General features: G+C 36.6%; 1 protein-coding gene and 1 long non-coding RNA gene across 2 annotated transcripts in view; one reads left to right on the forward strand and one right to left on the reverse strand.

Annotated features, from left to right (window-relative positions):
• LOC110379454 (somatostatin receptor type 2) overlaps nucleotides 1-19365 on the reverse strand; it is a 130146-nt gene that overhangs the window by 10629 nt on the left and 100152 nt on the right. The window contains exon 4 of the mRNA XM_064036165.1: nucleotides 7162-7198. The gene's annotated coding sequence lies outside the window, so the exon portion shown is untranslated. The remainder of the gene's footprint in view (nucleotides 1-7161; nucleotides 7199-19365) is intronic.
• On the forward strand, nucleotides 3699-4558 carry LOC135117316 (uncharacterized). Its single transcript, XR_010276800.1, has 2 exons — nucleotides 3699-4183; nucleotides 4357-4558. It is a non-coding gene; the product is annotated as an uncharacterized LOC135117316 (long non-coding RNA).

Below are 19365 nucleotides of genomic sequence, written 5' to 3' on the forward strand. Positions count from 1 at the left end.
GTATCCGTGCAGCACAGTATCTCCTACCTTGACTTCTTTATAGTATTTAGCATTATTGCTGAGACTATTGGTTATACACATAACACTCTTAGTTTGTTCCGTCGAACTAATATTTTTATTTGCTTCATCATTAATATTACCATTTTTCTTTCGACAATCCTTACTATCATGACCTAATTTAAAACAAATGTTGCATTTCCTAATTGGTTTGTTACATTTTAAACTTATATGTCCTAATTCATTGCAATTGAAACATCTAATTTGATCTGTATTGTTATACAATCTAGTTTGTTCATGTGTAATCTTATTAAGCTGTCTTGAATGTGTAGCAGCTCGGTTACGATTGTGGTTGGGTGGTGTGTTATTTTCGTGCTGTGATACCGTGCGCAAATAGTTGAGGACCTGTTCTGGTTCACTAAACATACAAGCTCCCGCTCCCATTCGTACAAATTTATCATCGATACCATGTATAAGGCAACCGACAGCCTTTTTACCAGCTATATCACATTTATTTATAAGAGCAATTTTGTCATAGTAATAATGTTCTAAAGACTGCCCAAACCTACACCTAAACTTTAACATGTTTGTTAGAAGGTCACCGTAGTTTTCATTTGATGGAAAAGCTAATTTCAATTTTTTAATCCATTCATCCCAGCTATATAAGACTGAGGGCAAACCTTGATACCATTTTTTGGCTAAACCGGTTAACTTGGGTAGAGCATAGTGGCAAATTTGACGGTCATTCCACGAGTAAATTTGCGCACACTCATTAACCTTGTTTATCCAGTTTTCAATTGTCTGACTATTGTCACTAGGGTCAAATTCTGGAACAACACTAAACGAGACCGGAAAGTTGTTTTGTGCCCAGAAATTTGGAGGTACAGGTGCAGAATTACTACTTGGAGTATTCATACAGTTTTGTTCGCGGTTGTTGTTCAATAAACTAATTTCAGGTTGATAACTTATAGCGGCAGGGGTATTTGACTTATTTATTACATTCTGAGACATTAACGGCGGAGTTTGGGTTAATTCCCGATTAACGTTTTTGCTAGGGGACCTATGCTCACAACGTTCAGAGTGCGCGTGTTTTCTACCGTGAGTTTTACGGTTACGAGAATGCTTATCGTCACGCCTACGTCTCCGTCTCCGCTTGCGACGTGACCGACGTTCATTGTCGTCAGTATCACTAAACGTAGAATCTGAATTCGAGTAACTACTACCTTCGACTGAATCGCGCCGCTTTCGGCCAGGCCTTCCCATTGTACTCACTAGTAATGCAATGTGTAAATGATTCAAAGCACAACAAAATATACAACCAAACAAATAAAGGATCACAACAATTTAAACATGCACATCAATTTGTAACAAATAAAAAAACCAACAATCACCAGACAATAAACGTAGCAATTTACATAAAAAAACAAATAAACTTCTATCTATATTGTTCAAATTACTATAAAACGTAAGCAGAATAATGATTTAAATATCTTAATTTTCGAAACACCAACTATTCCAAATCACTTTACGTAGCTTATATGTGGGTAGTTCGAAGAAATAGCAGCTAATACAATCTCCACTTGATAATGTCCAACTCTCGACACTAGTACAGTAATTAACACTTCGCACGTTCGCGCGCCTTTGTTCTTGAGATATCCGAATAGTAACAAGATAATGCTTCAAAGTCTGACCTTTTAAATCCAGGGTCCAGGAGACTGCAGCATCAGGCACGTGGATAAACTTTGTCACTTCTGACTGTTAAAAGAAACCCAAAATGGACTCGCAAACTGTTTATTATCGGTTTACACCAAGCTCAGATTTTACGAGAGACAACCTTCAACGTCGGTAGCCGGAACAAGAAGAAGGAAAAATCCGTACAATCCTACGGTGTTGCCATCACAAAATTAGTGAGGTGCAAGTGAATTAGTCGATGTGACAAATACTATTATTAAATATTAAAATCGTCTATGTTTTCATAATCTAACACCATCTACTTTTATGCCGAATAATAATTTATTTATAGCCACAATATTAATGAAGCAGCCTAATAAAAAGCCTTTATAAAACCTCAAGTAGTTACAAAGCCGTGTATTTGTCACCGAAACGCACATGATCCAACGTCATCCGGCCTCTTTGTGTGCTGTAGTTCTTTTTGTTTCAACTGTTCCCTTTGTAGTGGCTGCCAGTGTAATGTGTGTTTGTAGAGGACTTGCCGCCCTGTGTGCAACTGTAGTTTGCTTCGTCAAGATTACTTTTGGCTCGGAAGTGAAGCTGGGGTTCGTTTGTTTTGGCTGTGGAATTCATCTATTCGGTTGTCCATTTTGTGATTTATTGAGCTTTTTATAAGTAAGCAGTAAATCAAGTTAGTGCCTATATTGTGCTCAATATGAGGAAATAATTTAACTTAATGGCTTATTGGATATAGATCATTATGTTTCCAACTGTCAATATTATCTGTCGTGTTGGAAAATTCTACCCATTATTATTCTACATTGTAGGACTGAAAAACCATTTCAGAGCATCATTAATCTCTCATAGGTAAATCAATACATTCATATAAAAAAAAAAAAATGAAAAATGCTACCTTTACTTAACTTATCAATAACTTCAGAAGCGTGATTTGACTATCAATATCTGATGTCAGCATATTTTATAATATGAAAACATTATTTCTTCAGCATTCTGAAATCAAGGTTGACGCGACTTCTCGTATTAATATTAAATACATATTCGATAGTATGGCCTCGATTATCGGTAAGAAGAGTTTTCTGGACTCCCTGGAGGGTAGTTCGTATTTCGGGTTCTATAATATGGATATCATCTTGTACGGTTTACGATTAGAGTTTTGAAATAAAAGTACTTACCTTTGGTTTGAGTTTGAAGAGCTTTAACAGAAGGTGATAGAAAATTTTGAGAAACAAATCAGAACCTAAATACGCAGACAACAACGATGAATTACGGCATTTTGTTGAAATACAAATATTATTTCCTATTCAAAGTCTACCAGCCATCATCATCCACATTGAGGCAAATTGAAATGTATGCAAACAATGTTCCAGTCTGTGCGATTCCACAAACGTTTGTAGTGTAACAATGTAAACAAATCTATCTAAGAAATCATTGTTATTATAAGGTATTCTGAGAGATACGGCCCTAGAACCATTTGTAAATCAGTGGTTAAGCATAAACTATCAGCAACAAAAATTGCGGACTCCTATTAATAAAAGACATAAATTGAGCATAATAAGTTATTTATAATACGAAATGTAACAATACCAGAGTTCCTAGACGGTCATCCCGTTTCCATTCAGTCCTGATATTTGTTTACCATTTAATTGATCGTATCAGTTTGTGGCACAAAACAACTATCAAAAGGAATATAAAAATAATGTCGTTCCGCTACAAATGTTTACGAGTCAGTCCGAGATAAGGTGGGCGGTCGCGCTCCATTGGGACATAATGGGGATCTGCGCAGTTTGGTCAAACCAACTACATAGTTGGGAACTGATGATTATTTGGTATTACTCACCGAGTTATGAAAGAACAAAGTGGAAATGTAGTTTTAAATACACATATTAAGAATATTAGTTATACCTAAAGGGGAAGCAAAGGAGTAAATATAGAAAGAGGGGGACCTAGGGAACTTTTTTATTGTTTTGTTGTGGTCGTTTTATTTATATACCCAAACTACAAATCTATACTAATATTATAAAGCTGAACCCTCTTATTATAAAACGCGGTATCAAATAAGTATCGGCTTTTGTACTACCTTTAATCCACCTTTAAGTACGACCTTGAAAAAACGTTATTACAAAACGCAGTTTATCGCAAGTCCTATTACTATCTGTAGTACAAAAGATAAACCATCGAGCCCCCTAGTTTAACTACAGTACTTAGTCGACAAACGTCAAATTCCGACATTATTTACTTTTGAGGTTATTTGTTTTGTGATGAAAAAAACGAAAGTGGATATAAATATGTGTGATTTGGAATACTTGGATGTGTTAGAATACTATTGAGAGTGTCCGGGGACCCAACAGAATGCGTCATCGACAAAATCTCTTCAAATTACCTGACGACAATTTTCGATATAAATATCGAATTACGTTTTTCGAAATAATAGTCAATTGAATGCATGATGATAATCCAGGATGATCCTATGATGCTCAACTGGGCTCGCCATAAAGTAAGTAGCCTTTACAGTGCAAGTAGGTTGCCAAAACATCCTAATTAATTGTATAAGAGTCAAAGTTTTTATTATGGATGTTTGTTTATGTTCCACGCACTAACTACCACATAGATTTTGATGAAACTACGAAAATATATCAGATTATCATACAGTCTACTGTTTATTTACAGATTCAAGACTATTTTGGCGTTTTGCACGCCGTATCTCTGCCAGTAATATGCAATGTTTGTAAAAGACTGGAAGCTTGCTAAAATGTACAAAAATGCCTAGATGAGAAAGGGAACAAGATTGTGTGATGAAGAACAGTGTCCAACATGTATCAGTGCATTTGACTATATAAATAGACATCGGAATAAAATATAATTTTCTACTTTTATGTTGTTTCAAATGTTTCATTTTCTTTTGGTAATTTAATGCACGCGATATACTGTGTGTAAGTTATTGTGCACTTAATTTTGAAGAGGTTCTAATTAGATGCATAACGTCTTATTTAATCATTTAAATCGGGATGAAAATAATCCAAATTATTTCTAACCTAAAAACAAAACATAACTCGGATACGCGCATCGCGCTGACGTTCCGTTATACGCGCAAACTCGATAGTTGTTTAAAAGAGAATAATTGGATCATGTATATTGTTAAAAGATACTAGAAATATAAAATTACCTTTAAATAATAAAAAGTAATATTTTCAACTGCAGAGATATTTTTTTTATTATCATAGTTAATTATTTTTCATCAAAATAGACTTAACAAAATAATGTAAAAAGGAACGGCGCATAGAATTCGGAACGATTCAAAGAATGATTTAAATATTTGTTGCTTATAATCTGTGGATATTATTTGAACCATAGACAAATCGAAGTACTAAACAGTCTTCTCTTAGTCTACGTTTTGTAATAAGGATGTGAAGACTATCGTAAGTACCGTAACAAACCAAGACGTCTTCAGTCGGGTTTAAACCACTACTTGCGGAAGTTTTTATAATAAGAGGGGAAGAGTTTGTTTGAACGCGCTAATCTCAGGAACTACTGGTCCGATTTGAAAATTTCTTTCAGTGTTAGATAGCCCATTTATCGAGGAAGGCTATAGGCTACTTTTTATCCCGGTACGGGAAGTAGTTCCCACGGGATGCGGGTAAAACCGCTGGCAGAAGCTAGTACCAATATATGTATGTATAAATTAAAAAATATGATTGAAGTATACATACAAGCGGAATACCCAGCAGCAGTATTTCAAGACCAACACTGTATCAACCATGCCAAGACTCCATAAACCATGGGTTCACCGCCATACATCAGGCCACAGGCGACATTTCTATCAGCCCGCCGTATACACTGACTTATAGTCACTTACGTTAAGCTCTCATGTGTCATGCGCTCCTGGTATGAGCGTGGCGTCCCATGGGGGTTGCGGGAAACTGATGAGGCTTTAAGAAGAGAAAACTTTGTGACCATTTTGATGGTATAATTTCTTCCTACTTTTACTTAAAAAAATAACAGCATTTATATTGATTGCTAATCTGTTTCTCCTATGCTTAAGACAGGGCTTATACAGTAAATATAATTTGAAATGAAAACATTCATATATGCCAGAATATTTTCAAAAACATAACTATATAGAATAGAGCCTACCATTAGCTTTATTATTTTCTGTAATTTCCCAAACTATACTTCGAAGTAAGTTGTTAAAGCTGAGAGAAATGTGGCGAGTAAATTGTGGATTCCGAAAACCGTCTGGCGAAGTCTAGAGTGCCCTAGCAACATTTAACTTATAAACGATGTACGTGATCACTGGCGGGTCCCTAAGGACTGTTCATATCTCATTCCTGAGCTCGTTATCCCTAAAAACTGTAGACGAATATTTGGTAAAAATCACGAAAATTGTTCCATTTTTAGAATTCGCGTGATTTTTATTTTTTGCGGAAAAATATCAGTCCAGGCTCCCAATCGGGTTTAGGCATCGTGCGTTATTTTAACCTACGTGAGTGAATGAAAGCTTGTGTGTGTCTAATGCTCTTTGCTTGTTTTATTACTTTTTCACGCTCTCTCTGTGAATCTTTTATATATTTCTAAATGTCAAGTGACGTAGGCGGATGTTTGTAAAATTCATCGTGTTCAAGTTAGGTGTCGTAACAGTCATGACGTCAATTCATAAAAATAAATAATTACGTTTGTTTACAGAGCAATTACCGAAAGGTACGATTTCACCCACGCAGCCAAACACAATAAATAGTACCTCCCGTAGTACAAGGCGCTGTTTTCTTTTCAATTATACATCCAAAATACAAACTGATATAAAAAGCTGTCGGCTCGACAGTGTTCGGTAGTCTCTTATTGAATTTAAAATGTAATTTCACGTGCAAAGATTTTCGTATTTTTTGTTCCATTCTACGTCGCTTCGTCTCGTACCAATTTCAGAATATCGAGAGGCAGGAATTCAATACATTCGAGTAAAAACAGATGATTTTGAATTATTAAAGGATTTCTATTTAAAGCTTGGGAGAGAATTGGCCTGATTTTCGAGCAAATTGCTTTGTAAACTAGTTTGTTGCTGGCACCGGTAGACCGAGTTGACCTAGGTCTAATTAGTTCGTCTTAAGTTCATCAGAACAAACCAATTTGAGCAATTTTTAATACCCTTGAAGCTTAGAGGAAAGCGCAAGATTTAGGGGCACTTCGTTGTGGCAGGTTAATGCTACCGTTAGGAGGCATTACAATTAATATACGAGTAACTTATTAGGCCGTAAACGTCCTCGACTCATGATGCATGCTCCCCATTAACTGACGATAATAGCCTCACAATATACTTAAGGATTTAGTGTTTTGCACAGAAACCTTCACATTTGATACTTTAGTTCTGACAAGTGTTAACGTTGTTCTTCATGTAAACCATAATAAAAATCTAAAGGTTTAGTTTAAAGACCAATAAAATAGTTTTTTTTTAGTTATAAGGTAATGTTGTTAGGTACTGACCTAGCTATCATCCTCTTTGAAGTCATTACGGTGAAATCTGAAACAAAAGAATACAGTATAAGTTTTATTGTAGAAGCATAACTATTAAGTAAATATTGTTCAAAAAACACTTAGATGAGCATTTTGATTGTATTAATACAGTTTCTGCGGTGAATACTAAGCGCTATTGAGTAGAACTTCGACAGTTGGATTTGATCAGAACATTGAATCTGTGGCCACACGGAGTACCTTATCGAGTTAGCGTTTGCCCAAAATACGATAGAAGAAAAATCTTTTCTTTTTCTTTATCCTATTTTGTTATATATTCATGTTTCGATCATTCACATTATAATATGAAATCGTGACTACATAAAATGAGGGGTTTTATATTTGAAAAACTTTCACATAATTCGTGCATCAAGGAAAAAGCTACATTTATGCTGACCTTTTTACTACAAGACTAACAACAAGACATATTCTTAATCTTTTATTTATAAGAACAGTCTAAACAACTTAATTTCCCTCAGTGGCGATGCATCACAATTTTTAAATCACAACAGAGCGAGCGTGTGCGCAAGTAATTCCCCGAGCGCCGCCAGAGGGCGCCACGGTGCCCGCGCCATGAATAATATTATTCAAATTCGTACTGCGGTCATTATGGTGGCTCCCAGTTCCCACTGTTCCCAGTGTGCTCTGTACTTTACATTCCACTCGTGTATCTGAGGGTTTCATTAAAGAATTCATTTTTGGAAAATTATGGAATATTTTTTAACAGGTTAACGTTTATGGAATTAATAATTTTTTTCCGGTACGAGTTAGCTTGGAATTGGAGTTCTATAAAAATCGCTCGAAAGCAGACTACAAACAAAATTAGGTCGCAAATAATAACTATTTATATCTTCATTTCACAATGTAACATCTAGACCCCTTAGCAGCACTTAGTGAGATATCTATACTGAATTATCTACTGTCTAGCGAGAACACCTTTGTAAGTTAGCACTTACTGAAACTCAAACTCATTTGAGTATTTCCTTTGAGGAAGCTGCAGTTTGCAAGTATATGTGTTTATCTCATAATGATACCCTGCAGACCAATTAGGACACATACGCCACGATAATTGTGACTAAATTTAATTATTTTCTTAGTACTGGATGTAGGTAAACAATAGCTGTTCTGTGCGGTTCCTTCCGGAGGGAATTATTTCCCCCAGCCGGATCAAAAGTAACTTATGCTATGAATATCTACTTAATACGGTTTTGTAATTTTGGCGTGAAAACGCGACAAACAAATGTATTTATACCTAAATATCCGATACCTTAATATATTCATTCGGTGATCATATTATTAGCTCAGGCATATTTCTCAAAACTTCGATCGGGGTTAAAAATAAGTAAAGGAAATAAATTATAGATAGAATCATGTGGGAGGATTATCGGCAACATTTATAATTTTACGAAGAATATACTCAATTCCAAGAATTATTTTACCATTTTAGTATTGGTATAATTCTGAACATTCACTGATTTTTATCATAGGTAAGTTAGGTATAACAGAAGCTAATAAATTACAAAATTAAATTATTTGTGTATTACTTCCAAACAACAGAAATACATTAAACAAACCAATACACAATATAATAAAAGCTCTATACTACTTTTAACAAAAGTAAATGTTTCTATTCTACACAGTCTACCACAGCTAAACATGAACCATTCCAATCGTGCGAAAGTTTCTAAGCCACGCGTCAGTCTTTGAGCTTAACAGTAGGTACTAATTACCTTAATGTTGCTAAAACTTCAGTAACTCTATTCCTAAGTATTCTCGTAGTAGTTGTTAGGATTCCAGCCGTTTCTAAGCCTACCGACACTTGAGAGTAGCTGAACAATTCCGCGGTGTAATTAGCGAGGCTCGCTCATTTGAGGAGAGGCGTCGTCATCGTCATCAATCACCAGTCTGCAGGTGACGGTTGTGTTACAAACTGCTGATATAGGAAGTAAAGGTTTTTAACATTTTCAAAATTATCCAGTACGATAATTATGATACAAATAAAATGTGAATCTGGCGTTAATTCCGTCAAAATTGAATTATTGTTCTCTCCATGGCTTCCGTCATTCACCATAATAAATGCCATTTATTTAATTTTGTTGCCCCTTCCATGTCCCATTAATCCATCCACTACTATTGTATATTCACCATGATCTTAATATGCCTTTATAAAGAAAATGCCACCGTAATAGAAACGCTCCCATTTCACAAAATATTTTAAAGATTCAACGGCAACTAATTATGTAGTTTGGTATAGTACATCTCAATATCCCTAATATCTGGGGTAAGTGCAGCAAAAACTGCACGACATTAACGAGAAAGCTAGCACTCTGTTACAATAGTTAATGATCTGTCAAAGTCTGCGGAATAAAGCTAGTGTAATCGATGTTCGCGTCGTAATTACAAATCGGATCGCTCCTTATCCGCGTCGCATCTATCGCACGTCTCGCGTCGCTCTCGCCGCTAACTCAGCCAACTCCGTCAGTCAACGACCTTAGCTGCTCACTTAGCCCGACCGCCCGGCTTCACTCGCCCTTATTGCAGCCAACTTAATCCATCTTCCTTCACAATCACGATTATTCTTCCCTAAACTCATCCGATCTGAATATAACCACCGCAAACAATTTCAAACCTTATTTTTTGTACCATTAAACTCAATTTCCAACAAAAAATGGTCCCGCCTGGAAAATGTCAGTTAATTTAAAATGAACTTTATAAAAATGAGTGCAAAATTCAATTTCGCAGTGTTAGTGCAAAGTATAAGTTTCAATAAGGGGCCAAGTGCAGGGTTTGCAATAAGAACATTGCCAGCTATGTCCCGTTTGACAAGACTTATTGAAACACAGGATTTTCAGAATTTTCAGAGAAAAAACTTGAACGCTTTATGTTTTATGTGCAAAAGTCTGGAACAAAGTGAATTATTTTTATTGGTCTTCGCAGACGACAGTTTGTCGTTTTAACTTTGTTGAAACAGTTTAACGATATCCATCAGATTTGTTCTTAAATAAATAATTCCGATAGCTGCGAGTTATAGTGAAACTACACCTGGTTCATTACTGTAATAGTATAGTAAATAAAATCATTTACCATTTCGTACATTGCGTCATGTTGCTAGATAAATAGTGATTCAGATTATCTAGCATTTATATTACATATCTTTAGAATAGAGTATGGTAGCAATGCATATCGTAACTGTTTAATAATTACAATCAAGTAAAACCTGGTAAAGCACAAGGCTTGAAGTTACTTCCTTAATTGCTGTAGTGAAATTAGTTAAATGTGTAACTCTATAAAAGTTAAATAGTCATGTAATAATTGACTTATTATTCAGCAATACGTAATGAAGTCGAAATCAGAACTTATTACGACACAAGCCAGGAATCCTCTCCAAATTCTTACAGCGTACGCTGAAGGAGTCGACGCTACAGATTTAAATAAAACCAATACAAATGGCTTTAAAAATGGGCACAATATTCAGATATTGGCACACTCGGCTGAGTCGCGGCACAGCCAGTCTTACTCCCAATATCCGGACAAGAGGCTTATTTCCACGGATATCCGCGAATAAACCCGGATTTCCTTTCAAAGCGGTTTTAATTGGATTTATCAATAATACGTTCTTATTTTCGTCACAAGAATTGGGAATATTTATGAGTACCCAAATAAAGCTGCGTAAGATTTATAATATTTTCAAAGAGAACGTCAGGAATAGGCGCCATATTTATAAATTCAATGGATATTTCATGTGGAATGAGAAATAAAACATTCGATTGTCGAGTATTCAAAAACCAATAATTCAAATCAAGAACAACACTATATTCCACGTTCGATTTATGAAAATTCTCCGTTAGCGAAAATCCGCGTGGTTCGGGCATGATCGGCAATCTTCGTATATCTCCGGCGGAGCGTGGTCGTTGCACATATTTTATTCAGCGTCATGCATGTACAGATTGTGGGAATCTGCGGCCATCTATGACGTCACAACATACGTTCAATGTGAAACATTGTGGAATATCGTAGTTTGAAATATTTCATGTTGCGAATATCAAACATTGGTTTTAAATCAGGAATGTTGACATTCGTACTTTGTGACGATTTAAATTCTAAACGTATTTCCCAAAACTCTTGTTCCGCATGATATTGACACAAAATTACGTTTTTCCGCGCGCACAGAGGGTCTGTCTTCGACAGGCTGCCCAAGAAGATGTCTCAGGCAAGTAAACACGTGACAAAGCGACGGATTAACTGGGCCTTATTTAACATGCAGAACCCATATCAAAAAACATATTATTTGTATGAAAAAGCATAATAAACATAGTTGTTTTGTTATCATAGTTACATACCTACATAAAAATTGAAAGATTTTGTAAGAGAGTTTTTGTAATATTTATTTTGTTGAAGACAAAACAATAATAGATAAAGAAAATACAGCTGATTGAAAGAAATCGCAATCATAAGGCTCGTTGTTTGTTAGCGAATGAAATTATTTCAGAAGATAAATAAATAAAGTGCGTGTAAATAAAAAGTGAAATATTATAATATCGTAGCAAATGGAGCTTATTTTACTTAAAGATATATTTTATAATAACATTAAAGCTTCTGTAGGGTACAACTTGAGGGTCTCGTTCTAATTGAATTTTTATTATTTAATTAGGGAGTATGTATTCACAAAGAGAATAACATTTACAAGTAATTACAACTGAAACTAAGTAATATTTTTGTACTTTTCCTTGAACGTTCCACGTGTTTTTATCTTGGCTTTTATCATAGGATATTAAAAATTAATTTTGTATACCTAGATAGATAGGTATTATATTGGCTGGTTAGGTATTAACCTGCACCTATAAACTACCCCTCGATGTATTGACTGCGCGATGTATTGAATGTTCGATTTAATAACCATTCGATATTATGAATGTTCGAGTATTTAGAATTTCGATTTATAGTGGTCGATCAATTGGCATTCGATTATTTGTCATTCGATTGGGCGTAGTACACCCCTATATAGGTATTCTCTTATGTACTACCCCTATATATCAACTCTTCATATACTAATCCTTATGTACCTACTCATTTACATACCCGAATTTAAAGAGTTCCCAGTCATATTAGATTGCCCCTAACTCTTTTTAAACGTTTACGCAGCCATACTATAAGTGTACACTATCCAAGAGGTTTACCTTTGCAGTTTGTATCCTTCCTGAAGTTGAGTAAACCCTGGTCCTACTCAAATAGGAGCCTATCAGTTGGTCAACATTGCTCACTATGATCACGGCTATAATTAGATAGACGCGAACATTATCGCAATAATATTTACGCGTTGTGCCAACCTGTGAAGTGAGAAGTTTTACACCTTGTGCTATTTTTGTTGTTAAGGTAGGTATTTCGATGATCGAGAGTTTCATTTTGGTAGAATGATTTGATCAGACGGATACGAGTAATAAGAACGTAACTTTTCACCTAACTTTTAATTTAAGAATAATTTTATAAAATTGACTTTTAGGTGCAAATCTTGCGATGAACGCGTAAAATTATCAATATGCTATAAACATAAAAATGACTATCAATTAACAAAACGAAACACGGAAAATGATTTTAGAAAAAAACTCCTAATGGCTAAAACGTTACTCTACAAAAAACACAGTAGGTCACAATGATATCTCATTTATTATTGTAATGTGGTCAATGAAATAGTCATCAAGTCCAGCTGAACAGCCGCGGCCATGTTGCCTCATTAACATAAACCGTTTATGATGGAAAAACGAGATGATGACGAGGGTAGAGATCAGGCCTGGTAACGACCAATAATGACCCGCCACTGCGGGGTGTTGGACCGAGATTATAAAACAATTGAAAGTTGAAGCGAACTATAATACCCTCTAATTCTTCTTGTAGGTCTAATAGTTTTTTGGTGCGACTGCTGGAATAGTCCATAGTTCAAATTCAAGCATAGAGCAATGTACTAAATCTCAATTAGAAAATGTACAACAGTTTTCAGTACCTTCCCCAAGCAATCTCTTTATTATGTGTGTCACATCGTGTCAAAGATAATTTTATGTCAACCCACGTTAAAGAAATTCGATGATCTCCAAAAAACACTTAATTTAATAGAACGTAAAATGTCGGTTATGAAAAACAAGATTAACAAAACGTAATGTATAATGTATATTCACAGGTTTTCCAATCATATAATAATAATAATCATATTTTCGATCTGGAAATTATACAAATCTGTCTTGATTATTCCTAACCTTGAGAAGTTTTATCTAACTTGGAGTGACATCTATTAGGGAATCTTTTGGGCATGTAACAAAAGAATTAGGACTTCTCCAAAGTCTGGAAAGTAGTTAGACATTGATGAAATACCTTTGCAAAGTCTTTTTATATCAATGTAAGAGTGAAACTTAGATGCTTTGTTTTATTTTCCGTTGTTTATCTCCTGCGGTAATCATTTGACGCCTAGAAGTACCTTTGTTTCCATCTCCGAGTGACACAATATTATTTTATGCCTACAAGCCAATTCCGCGACACTGCATCAATAGTGTCGCCCAAACAACTAAGTAAATTATCATCCCTCTATATTTTACTGTTGTTGTGTCAATATAAAATGTTTCCTTCTAAATAACATTTTCATATACTCGGTGGTGAAAGAGGAAAACTCATTAAATTAAATAAGTTCGTCGCGGGACGCTTTGGGTTCGGATGTCGTTACCTATTGACTGCTAAGTGTGTTTGGAAGCTGTTATGTGAAATGTGTAAATAAAATTATTTTGTGATGTTATTTATTCGAATAAATAAAACGTAGAAGTTATCTGAAAGTCAAAGTGATATTTGCGTTTATTTTTATGTGTAATTGTTTATCATCGTATCAACAATACGCTACGTACGTTTTTACCTCCCGACAAAAAAGAGGATATGAAAACTTATACACAGACAGCCATGTGTGTATGTCCGTCTGTGTTTCAGTATTCTCTTATTAAGATCTTGCTAGACTTAGCTAACTTTGCTACAACGAAGTAAAATAATGGGAAGCTCGTATTATTTCTTCCCTTTTATATTAAAACTTTTTGCGACGAGCTTTTTTAGGGTTCCGTAGCCAAAATGGCAAAAACGGAACCCTTATAGTTTCGTCATGTCCGTCTGTCCGTCTGTCCGTCTGTCCGTCTGTCACAGCCGATTTACTCGGAAACTATAAGTACTACAGTGATGAAATTTGATGGGAATATGTGTTGTATGAACCGCTACAAAAATATGACACTAAATAGTAAAAAAAAGAATTGGGGGTGGGGCCCCCCATACATGTAACTGAGGGATGAAATTTTTTTTTTCGATGTACATACCCGTGTGGGGTATCAATGGAAAGGTCTTTTAAAATGATATAAAGTTTTCTAAAAAACATTTTTCTTAAAGTGAACGGTTTTTGAGATATCAGCTCTCAAAGTCGTAAAAAGTATGTCCCCCCCCTCTATTTTTATAACTACGGGGTATAAAATTCTAAAAAAAATAGAGGTGATGCATGCTAATTAACTCTTTCAACGATTTTTGGTTTGATCAAAGTATCTCTTATAGTTTTTGAGATAGGTTGATTTAACTGTAATTTACGGAACCCTTCGTGCACGAGTCCGACTCGCACTTGGACGGTTTTTTTGTTGTTTGAGATTTTACATTTATTATATTTTAATTCAATATTAATATGTGTATTATATTTTCTGTCATCGGCTATCATAGTCTAATGAATGATAAAATAAAAAATTAATTTTAAAACTACACCTTATTTTACAAGTTATACGTAATACCAAACCAAAATAGAACCACGTTAACCACAGACCTTTTAGTTTCAATTTACCAGTTGCGGTCCAAAACTTCACCTTTGTAACAGAGAGGAAACCCAACCCAGATACATAGTTCACTAGTACCATCTACTTCTATATGCAAAATATTCACGGCGTGAGTGTATCTAAGATGATCTTGATGTGAGCACAATGGGGCACAGATTAGCGCATTGTGCTTCCATTGTGACAGATATACGAGGGTCCCGGAGCCCGACACGGCATCATAAGTGCTCTGGAAATATACGCCGACTATGACTCGTTGGTATGCTTGTTTGCTCATATTTTGTCATGTCAACGAGGTTTTTGTGTAAGAGGTATTGTTGTGCGGGCCTTATGAATAACAAGTTGCGGTTTTTGTTGATAATTTAGGTATTCTGCTACATTTGTCAGCAGATAGCTGTTTTTCATATACTCATGGATCTATTCAGTACATCACAGTTTCGCTTAATGTATATTATATTATATTTAAATGGATTCCATGAAAACATAGAAAAGTAGGTACTCACTTTCAGACGTTTCCCTATAAAGATCCGCGCATTTTATAAACATTTACTTGCCATGCATATTGTCTTTGGTTTCGAAATTACCTATAAATATACCTTCTCATTTTCTCATTACCAAGCCAACCACAACTGACTCTAATCTCTTTGATAATGTATTTGAAACACGAACTAATGGGCTTTATTTACCAGTTATTGGAAATTGTCAGCCGGTCAGACAGCGGTGATATTTTGCGGCCGCCGGCCTGGCTGACGGCGGTGTACGGTGCACGTACATGAATTTTTAAAAATACACTTATTGCAATAAATAAGTTAGCTAGTAGGCTCGTGCATTTGCACTTTGGACGCAACCTACATTTGGCAGTGCATTGACACTAACAGATTGCATTCTTCGATGCAAATTATGTATCGTAATTTTTTTATATTTTAGTGTTCAATTAGACGTGGTTTGAATCGGACAACTTGCATTTTTATTTAGATTCATCCCGTCGGGCATTCAGTGACATCATTTTGCACTCCATATTGACATTCCACATTTAAGTGACAATTTGCACTACATTTGCATTGACAATACTTATGTAAGGGAGCCCCCTTACATAGTTTTTTGGTCCTTCGTAACTATTGCAAGTACGATACAGTCCGATACGTTGTTCGATAAGTCGCCGCGCGGGATCTGGGTCGTGTCGCGTCATACCGTGCCACGTGTGTTGCCGTGCAGGAGCATTCGGGGAAGAAACAGCGGTCCAGGGTCCAGAGCGTCGCACTGCACTGCATTTGCATACAGGGAAAGTTCCTGAATTTCAAGTAAGATCGTTCATTATTTCTCTTACGGCTTTGCAATGGAGGGTTTAATCGTGCGTCAAGCGGAGATCCTCGAGGAAATTAAGAGAATCCATTCTAATTTTAAGAAGGATTCAGTGAGCAGGAAGACCAGCGATTACATTCGTAAAAGGCTTGACAGGTTAGATGTACTATGGGCGGAGTGTGAAGAAAAGAACCGTGAGTTGAGTGCAGCAGAGGTGAAAGATCATCAATATTTCACCGGTAGCATTTATGAGGTCATGAAGGGCTGGTACCATGGAACGCGGCAGGAAATTGCAGCGTTCGAGATGAAGACTCTTGCTGGACCGAGTAACACCGGCCGTGGTAAGTTGAACATTGAGTTCGACAATACCCTGTTCGAGACATATGAAGAGGCAGAGGATAAGCTACTCGAGTTACAGCAGTTGCAACAAGCTAACTTCCGTGCATTCACTAGGTTAGTAAATCGAAACCTAAACGAGGTTAAGGAAAAATGGGAAATTGAGGATATGCTTAAGACTGTAGAGTTGCGGTGGTCTGCGATTGACAAACTGCATTTACGAATTGATGGCATATTAGAGGGTAATTCACAGGACTATTACGACGAGTTCTGCCGACAGGAAAATGCGTTCATAAACATAAAACGGGCGCTGAATACGAAATTAAACACTTCCCTACATCAACAGCAAACATTGCCAAAAATTGACATTCCTATCTTTAACGGCAACTATGCTTTATGGCCTACTTTTATGGATCTTTACGTAGAAGCGATTCATAATAATCCTACCATTGCAAAAACCCAAAAAATGCAGCATCTAAAGGGTAGACTTCGCGGTGAAGCGGAAAAGCTCGTGCAGCATTTACACATAGCACCCGAAAATTATGACACGTGTTGGGAAATTTTGAACCATAGATACAATAATAAGTTTCTGTTGTTTACCAAAAATTTCCAGGCATTTATGCGTCAACCTAATTTGCAAAAACAATCGGCGTTCGACCTCAAGCGGTTATATGACACTACCAACGAAACCATAAACGCGATACATAATTTGGGCGTGGATACAAGCTCATGGGATCCAATGCTAGTTTACGTGTTATGCGAGAAATTAGACTCCGAAACGTATTCGGAGTACATGCAATCCAGGTCGGATCCGCGCGAGATACCGACATACAATCATTTCATGGATTTCGTCGAAAATAAGTTTATGGCATTGGAACCACTGCACAGGAAAAAGCCAGAAAACGTCGATAAACCTGCATCAAAACCATATTTTAAGACGCCACATTCGTTCGTAAGAAATTCCAAGTCACAACCCAATAAAAGTTCAGCGAACTACTCTCGAAATTTCCATTTGTCAAACGCTGGACAATTCAGCAAGATTATTTGTCCATTGTGCAATACGAATCATGCATTATTTCAATGTTCTAAATTCGCTGATATGCTGAGTCCGGAAAAAATGGCATTTATAGAAAACAATAAAATATGCAAAAATTGTTTGTATGTGCATACTAAGGGTTACTGTGCATCACAGAAAAGATGCAGAGATTGCAACGAACAACATAACACACTTCTGCACAGTGATATTGTGAAGTCAGCGCAAACGCCCTTAGCAACACAAACAGCACCGAAACCGTCGACATCGACTTCAACGAGGTCAAATAAGAGTCTGCAAAACAACTTCGCATCAAATAATGATGATGAAATATTACTGCCGACAGCATTATTGCAAGTAGCCACAGCTGAGGGTGACTACGTTACACTAAGGGCTCTAGTGGATCAAGGCTCACAAATTACGTTGATAACGGAGAATGCAGCTCAAAGATTGGGCATAAAGCGTCAACAGATGAGTGCAAACATAAGCGGCATCGGTACTTTATCCAACAGAAGCAAAGGAAAGGTCCGTCTGTCATGCAGATCCCTATATAACGACTTTCAGTTTACAACGGAAGCGTTAATCATGACACGAGTAGTAAACAACCTACCTAACGTTACATTTGTTAAGAAACCTTGGGCTCATGTGACAGACATCACACTAGCCGACCCAGATTACAACTTATCTAGGCCTATTGACATACTTCTGGATGCACACGTATTCTCCGAAATACTTATGAATGGCTTGGTCAAAGGGGAAGCTAATGAACCCATGGCGCAACAAACTCGGTTGGGATGGATATTGTCTGGCAACGTCACAAAAACATTTAATTGCAACGTCGTAGTTAATGAAGTGAGCGACCTGTCAAAATACTGGGAAGTGGAAGACATCAATGGAGATGCATGCAATTCTATGACGTCAGAGGAGCGCTATTGTGAGGAGTTCTACACTGCAACTACCAAGCGGTTAAGTGATGGTAGATATGCGGTTCGGTTGCCAATGAAGCCTAATTTTAATCAGTTACTGGGCAAGTCAAAGCCACGAGCTGTAGCACAGTTTATGCAATTAGAAAGGAGATTAGGCAGAGATGACAAACTATCAGATAGTTACATCAAATTTATGAAGGAGTACCTAGAAATGGGACATATGAAAGAGAGCAAACCGGGCTGCAACACGGAATGCTATTTACCGCATCATGGAGTCCTAAAACTGGACTCAGTGACAACAAAATTGAGGGTGGTTTTTAACGCCTCTCAAAAAACTGACACAGGATACAGCCTGAATGACTTGATGGAGTGTGGCCCTAAGCTTCATCAAGATCTATTGACCCTATTATTAGGGTGGCGACTATACAAGTACGTATTTACTGCAGATTGTGAGAAGATGTACCGCATGATCAGTGTCCAGGAAGAAGACCAACACCTGCAAAAGATCCTGTGGAGGGACTCCAATCAGGACCCTTTAAAGGAGTTCCAATTATGCACAGTGACTTATGGCACCAAGGCAGCACCATTTCTAGCTCTTCGAACGCTGAAACAGCTTGCAGACGATGATGCACAAAGATATCCATTGGCAGCTGATGTCATTGCTAATGAGATGTTCGTTGACGACGTCCTAAGTGGCAGCAACTCCATCGAACGAGCACAAGAACTGCAAAAGCAACTCATTGACATG

This window comes from Helicoverpa armigera, chromosome 9 (assembly GCF_030705265.1).
Source record: "Helicoverpa armigera isolate CAAS_96S chromosome 9, ASM3070526v1, whole genome shotgun sequence".
Lineage (NCBI taxonomy): Eukaryota > Metazoa > Arthropoda > Insecta > Lepidoptera > Noctuidae > Helicoverpa > Helicoverpa armigera.